Consider the following 8276-nt stretch of genomic DNA (forward strand, 5'->3'; position numbering starts at 1 on the left):
GCTCAAATAAATTTGTTAGTCTCTAAGGTGCCACAAGTACTCCTTTTCTTAATGCTATGACAGGAACTTTTTGTGGGAGAACAGTGGCAGGGGGAAATGGAATCACCAGAAACATACAAAACTTCAAATTTCTGTGAGGCTTAGTGTTGTGGCATGACATACTGTTTGAAATAAATGTTGTAAGCAAGACACTCCAAGGTGTTGACCTTGATATATCTGGAGCAATAGAACAACTGGACAAAGCAAAGTCATACCTACAGTCTTACTCGTCAGATGGGGGATTTCAAAACGTTTTGAAGAGTGCACAGAAGTTGGCAGAGGAACTTCACACTGAAGCTATTTTCCCACCCATTCAAGAATACAAGAGTCACCGAAGAAGATGACATTTTGATTACGAGGCACGGGATAATCCCATAAGAGACCCCAAACAACAATTCAAAGTTGAATTTTTTAAAACAGGTGCTAGATTGTGCAATACAGTCAGTTGAAGAACGTTTCATGCAGCTCAAGGAACACAGCCGTATATTTGGGATGTATGATATTCCAAAACTCCTCACTATACCTGAAGAAGATCTACACCAGCAATGCAGGTGTGACGTTATTGACAGAATCTGTAACCATATAGATCGCTGTTGCAACCACTGTTATATATTTGCAGCAAATATTGTATAAAGGTTGTTGTGTAAGGGGTCTATGGAGAGGTTATGGTTTGCTGGTTATGATTATGCTGTCTATATGTGTGTATCATTTTTGTAGTTGAAGTTATGAATATTGGCTCCATACTGTCTGTATTTCCAACTTATGCTATGCTTCTGGGTGACACCCCAGACAAGCTGGTGTCAGCTTTGCCTAGCCTGCTTGATGGCCCATTAAGGACCATCATCTATACAACTGACCCACTGAGAGAAGACACACATACCTTGTGACTCAGCAAGGTATGCAGGGACATGCCTATGGACAGAACTCTGAGGTTCTGCCATGCCGTGTGATGGATAGTTTGTCCTTGGGACAAAGAAAGCAGAGACCACATGGCAAGAGACTATAAAAAGCTGCTGCAGCTCCTCCATTTGGTCTTCAATCCTGCTTCATACCTGTAGAGGAACTTTGCTACACTGAAGCTTTGAACCAACGACTGAAAGACCCATCCCAGACCTGGGTCTGGGGCTTGGTCCTTTGGGATCGAGAGAACCTTTTTTCTTTTACTGGGGTATTGGTTTTCATAACCATTTGTCCCCATAACAAGTGGCACTGGTGGTGATACTGAGAAACTGGACTGTCTAAGGGAATTGCTTGTGTGACTTGTGGTTAGCCAGTGGGGTAAAATCAAAGTTCTCTCTGTCTGGCTGGTTTGGTTTGCCTTAGAGGTGGAAAAACCCCAGCCTTGGGCTGTAACTGCCCAGCTTTAAGCAATTTGTCCTGAATTGGCACTCTCAGTTGGGTCCCACCAGAACCAGCATCATTACAGCGGGGCACTAGAGACAGTGTTGACACATGATGACATGCACGATATTGATGCGAGTGATTTAGGTGATGAACTGAAAGCCCTTTCAAGATACATTTCAGCAGGATCTACTCCAAAGGCTGTTCTGGAATATATGTGCACAGATAAGATGATCACTCTCTTTCTAACTGCTTTTGTTGCTCTGCGCATACGTCTAACACTTCCTGTAACAGGTGCCAGTGGAGAACACAGCTTCTCCAAGCTGAAGTTAATAAAAACACATCTACACTCCACAATGACACAGGAGAGGCTGGTCTCAATAGAGCATGAGCTGGCCCAGACTATGGACCTTCAGGAAGCAGTTCAAATCTTTGCAACCAAGGAGGTACGGAAAGCACCACTTTGATTATTCAAACAGATAAAAATGCCAATGTTTACTACGCAGACAAGAAAAGTTACATTTGCTGTTCAGGCGTTTGAAAGTTAACTGTTACTCAAAATTTTTGAACAAGGCATTTTAAGTTGTTAGTTCTCCTTTATTGGGGTAGGTAGCAGAGCAGTACTATGAGAGGAGAAGAACAGGAAGAAGGCAAAATTGAGACCTTTCAAAGTTTTGGCCCAAGCGAGGAGGCTTGGGGGCATCATTTGAGCTCCCCGCCTCAGGTGCCAAAATGTTGTCCGCCGGCCCTGGGCCTGATTATCAAAAGGACTGAGAATCCAGCAGCTCCCATCAGGTCAGGTCTGGTTGCTGAATGTTTCTGAAACTCAGGTCACTCATTTAGATGTCTAATTATGGCAGTATCTATTTTTTAAAAATCTTCATTTTAAAATTTTCAATATTATTGGTATTCTTCCCTGCACACAGCTATTTACATTTTAAATGACACACACCTTTTAATCCTCAAACCAGGATGTGCTAATTTCTCCCAGTGCATAACACTGTATCCCACATCTTGTATGTGGGCAGGGTAATCACCACATTTCACCCACCATGGAATAAAATTAAAACCCTGAAGTAAATATAATTTTGCATTAAACTCTGCCTATACTGGCATGCTACCGTTGTTCTTAGAGGACCAGTTTCTGCCATCCTTACTCATGTTAATTAGTACTTTACACCATGAATAGTCCATTGAATTTTAATTCTCTGGGATTACTCATGGGGTAAAAGTACCACACAATGTAAGTAGCAGTGTCATAATCTGACCCATAGTGCCTGGTGCAATGCCTGCAGAACTCAAAGGAAAGACTGCACTGGGTTAGGTCCATAATGAGTAAGACACATTCACTGACTTCAGTGTGTCTGCTTATATAACTTAGTGTGTGTGTGTGTATATATATATATATATGACTTAAACCAGGCCCTAAAATTCTTCCAGCTGGAATAAAGTATGAAGACCATATTTAAAAGCACACAGAAAGGAAACCTTTGTAGCATAAACAAAGTATATGGTGGCATAGTATGAAGTCCTTAACTCACCTTGGTTTGAGAAAACCTGTGTCTGGCTCACAAGTGGTGTAATGCAGTCAGCACAAACATGCAGTAATAAAAAGTTTATAACACACAGACTCTGTGTAATGTCAAATAGCCCCTCTTCTGTTTTAAACAGGTGTCATCTGAAGAACAATTCCTTCTTTTGATGTTTATTGACAGTCTCTCCAGCCTTCAAATGAAAACTGAGCTGTTAGGATTAATGAGTTTATTCTGCCATAAATCTCTAGATTACAGGTAACATGGTAGGACAATGAAACCTGTAAATATGGAAGAGAGAAGAGGAAACCAGCTGCTTGAAATATATAAGCCTCTCATTATGGGACTTGCATTGCTCATGTTATTAAATAATAATTATTGTATTGCCACTTTCTATTTTCCAATTAATATTTATCAAGTAAACTGAATATCAGTTCCTATTTTGTGCAGAGGCTTTCAGTTAATTTACTTTCTGGAAGGAATAGTTGTTTCAGTTTCTTCATTAAATTTTGCTAGTCTTCATTTTTTTTACATATAGTGCTTATGCCAGAGGCATGATTATGTTTTACTCATAAGCTTTCAGATCCAGGGCTTTCAGGGGTACACAGAGGTATGAAATATTTCATTGAACAGATCAGATACAGCATGTATGATATCTACTGTAGTTTGGTGTAGGGTAATGGAAATGTGCACAGAAGTGTGTGCTGTTGTGGGGGTGGTGGGGTGTTTTTTGTTGTTGTTTTTTTTGTCTGTTTGTTTTTTAATGTGTGTATTCTGGTTTGGTTTGGTTTGGTTAGGTTAATTTAAGGAAAATACTGTTAGGGTCCAATCCAGTGGTCAGCGTAGTTAGTAGGAACCTTTGTGAGATGGTAAATAAAACTTTGTGACGGTATCTAATGGGGAAATCTATGGGTTTCTTTACCTCCCCTTCATCTCTTTAGTTTTATAGGGGGTTAGTGACCAAGATTTTCAGAAGCACCTAGTGTTTTGGGCGCTGACCTTGAGACACACAGAATGGGCCTGATTTTTAAAAGGTGGGTTCTCAGCCCTTTCTGAAAATCAGGTCTCCATTTAAGTTATCTCAAGTTGATTACTCCTGTAACTGAGGCATCCAAAATCACTAGTCATTTCTGAAAATCTTGGCCACTATGAATAGGGCTGTAGTGATAGAAGTTAAACTACTCAGTGGAAGGCCAGTTCCTGATCAATTCCTGGTCTTGCTTAAATTTCTGAATTCCTCCTTGTCCCAATATATCCCTGGTTCTGCCCTTCGAGAACTGTATCTAGGGTTTCTCTCACACTGCTTTATGATTATCATTCAAGTGGGTTCATCAAGCAGATGTTCTTATGTATGCATACTGAACTGTCCTCCTTTCTCTTTGTGCATCTTTTTACACAAACAGCATACTGCAATGCTACTGACCTTTTGATCTAAGGAGAATAAATTCCACTCTAATGATGTTGGTTTTCCTTTTATGCTGCCTGCCTATGCCACATCTTCTTTCCTCCTCTCACTCCCCACTAGCACTGCTTACCGACATGTTCCAAAGGCCTTTTCTTGATTAGCCCCTGTCACCTCTGCAGCTCTGCTTCCTCCCACTGGAGATTTTTTAAAAATTAAGTTATTGGCTCTCACTCATTCTGTTGTAACCAGCTGTGATGAGTCTTCCTTTGCTTTCTATAAAGTTATCAGTAACATGCGGATGTTAATTATTATTACTTTTTATTAAGCCACTGTCATTCAATCTGTAAACAGGTAATTCTTGCTCTGCCTCTGTGACAAAAATATCATTAGCAGACAAAACTCCTATAAAGGTAACAGGAAAATCTTGTTAGATTAACTGTGAGCTTTGAATCTACAAACAAGAGGCAGCTGTCTAAGAAAAGTCAAAGCATTGCTGTGAATTCAACAGGCAATATTTCCAGCTGACGTCTGCTCTGTACTGGATTACATACAGCCAAACCTGACTGACAAGTTTCTCCAAGCTAATATGTTTTACATTTGTGGGCGAGAGGAGGATTACTCTGCAATGAAAATATGTAATTAATACTTTACATTTTTAATCTTTAAATATTTTTTATTAATTAACACACTCCCCTATTTTTAAACATGGGGGAAACTGAGGTAGGAGGATGGGTGATTTGTACAAGGTCACTGTAGAGCAAGTGTTTGAGCTGGGACTAGAACACAGGAGGAGATTTGGTCCCACTCCTGTCTTCAAACCATAAGAACATGCTACAGAATAATGCAAAGAACAGCAGGGCAGAGGAGTGGTGTTAGTGGAAAGCAGTGTTGCCATGGCAAGGACCTTCTCCACAGCACCTCTGATCTAAATAATGCCCTTAGTAGCAATTGGTAAAATATAGCTGCCTTTTTCTTGCTTGGTTTGGAAGTGAATTGTTGTTACAGGGGAAGAGAACCAGACTCTTGGAACCTGCTCCTCCCACAAGCATTCACCCTGTGTGGTGGGAAGAAAAGAAAGGAGGTGTGAGGTAAAGCAGTGGGGAAAGGAATCCCAGGTACTGGCAGAGGGAAACAGAGAAAGGGAATAAGAGGAAAGAACACCCAACAACAACACAGAAGAAAGGAGCTGTGAAAAAGAATTTGGGGCTTTTGAGACGAGCTTTATTGCAAATTAATTTGTTCCACATTGAGAATAAGTTTAGTACTGTACAAGACGCAAGACTGGGGGAGAGGCTGCAGACAGAAATACCTGGGGAAAGCTTGTTCTGTGTCTAGGGAAGTGCTAAGTGATGCAGTAGGGGAAAACACCTGCCTGCATACACTTTGTTTCGCACTGAACCTAAGTAAAAATCACTGAAGAAAAGTTGAGATTCCAGTGTCTTTGTGTTCTCTACACCCACCCACTGTTCTCTCCTACCTTCATTTTCTCCAGCAACAATAAAATACATAAAACAAAGAGAAGAACTTTAAGAAACACAAATAGTCCATTTTAGAGCTGGCACTTTTGACTGAGTTGTTTCATGTTATTTAAAATAAACGCACAAACTTGTAGGGACAAAATTAGAAAGGCCAAGGCACAAAACAAGATTAAACTAGCTAGGGATCTTTAAAGGGTAAGAAGTAAATTTTTTACAAATACAATAGAATCAAGAGGAACACCAAGGACAGGGTAGGCCCATTACTCAATGAGGAGTTGGAAGAAAATAACAGAAAATGCAGAATGGCTGAAGTGTTAAGTGCCTTTTTTTTAATTTCAGTTTTCACGAAAAAGGTTAGCAGTCACTGGACAACTAACACAGTGAATACCAGTGAAAGTGAGGTAGGATATGAGGACAAAATAGAGAAAGAAGAAGCTAAGAATTACTCAGACAAGTTAGATGTCTTCAAGTTGGCAGGGCCTGACAAAATATACTCATGAATACTTAAGGAACTGGCTGAAGAAATCTTTGAGACATTAGCAATGATCTTTGAGAACTTGTGGAGTATGGGAGAGATACGAAAGAACTGGAAAAGGGCAAATATAGAACCTATCTATAAAAAAAGGGAATAAGAAAAACCCAGGGAATTATAGACCAGTCAGCTTAACTTTGGTACCCAGAAAGATAATGGAGCAAATAATCAAACATCAATTTGTAGGCAGCTACAAGACAAGAGGGTGATAAGTAATAGACAACAAGGATTTGGCAAGAACAAATAATGTCAAACTAACCTAATAGTCTTCTTTGACTGGGTAACAAGCCCTTGTAAATAGGATAGATGTGGGATAGTAGATGGGATGTATCTTGACTTTTGTTAGTTTGTTACTGTCCCAGATGACTGTCTTATAAGCAAACCATGGAAATATAGCCTACACAAACATACTATAAAGTGGGTGAACAACTGGTTAGCAAACTGTACTCAGAGGGTAGTTATCAATGGTTCATAGTCAAGCTGGAAGGGCTTATCAAATGGGGTCCCACAAGGATCTGTCCTGGGTCTGGTTCTGTTCAATATCATCATAAATGGTTCATATAATGGCATAGAGAGTACCCTTATAATGTTTGCAGCTGATACCAAGCTGGAAAAAGTTGCAAGTGCTTTGGAGGACAGGATTAGAATTCAAAATGAACTTGATAAACTGGAGAAATGGTCTGAAATAACTGGGATAAAATTCAATAAGGACAAATGCAAAGTACAATACTTAGTAAGGAAAAATCAATTGAACAAATACAAAATGGGAAATGACTGCCTAGGCAGATGTACTGCAGAGAAGGATCTAGGGGTTATGGTGGATCACAAACTAAATGCGAGTCAACAATGTAATATTGTTGCAAACAAAGTGAACATCATTCTGGGATGTATTAGCTGGAGTGTTGTAAGCAAGACATGAGAAATAATTCTTCCACTCTACTCAGCACTGTTAAAGCTTAAGTTGGAGTACATGTCCAGTTCTGGGCACCACACTTTGGGAAAGATATGTACAAATTGGAGAAAGCCTAGAGGAGAGCAACATAATTGTTTAAAGATGCAAAAACATGACCTACAAGGTAAGATTGAAAAAAAAATTGAGTTTGTTTAGTACGGAGAAGAGAAGACTGGGGGGATGGGGGTGGTCGTCCAAGTATATAAAATGTTGTTATAAAGAGGAGGGTGACAAATTGTTCTTCTTAATTACTGAGGAAAGGACAAGAAGCAATGGGCTTAAATTGCAGCAAGGGAGATTTAGGATAACCATTAGGAAAATATTCCTAACTGTCCGGGTAGTTAAGCACTGGAACAATTACCTAGGGAGGTTGTTGAATCTCTGTCATTGGAGGTTTTTAAGAGCAGGTTAGACAAACACCTGTCAGGGATGTTCTAGATAATACTCAGTCCTGCCTCAGTGCAGGGAATTGGTGTAGATGAACTACTGAGGTCCCTTCCTGTCCTACATTTCAATGAATTCTATGCTTCCTTCCCAATTTTCCTCCAACACTTGCACAACATTGCTCCTCTTGGCAATGTCTTTCTGTAGCAACCGTGACATCTGGAAGGTAAGAAAAGTTCCCTTGGGAAATGCTCAAAACAATTGACCCAGAAGCCTGTAGCTCCCATTTGTCCTTCAGCTCTATGATAATGGAGATACCACATGTGCTCCATACACACACAATTATCAAATAAATCATATACACAACGTGACTAAAACCCCCATTATGACATCCAGAACCACAGGTTTCCACCAATGACTTGAGCTAAGGGAGAACTCTTATTGTGGGCACTAGAAGTGGCTTCTCTCTGTGGACCAGCTTCTATCTATCAATCTAATTATCAGATTGAATCATCATATCTGAGCACCTTACAAACATTAATTAATCATTTCAACACCTCTATGAAGCAAGGAAGTATTATCCTCAATTTACAAATGGAGAACAAAGACATAG

Source organism: Eretmochelys imbricata, chromosome 1 (assembly GCF_965152235.1).
Source record: "Eretmochelys imbricata isolate rEreImb1 chromosome 1, rEreImb1.hap1, whole genome shotgun sequence".
Taxonomy (NCBI): domain Eukaryota; kingdom Metazoa; phylum Chordata; order Testudines; family Cheloniidae; genus Eretmochelys; species Eretmochelys imbricata.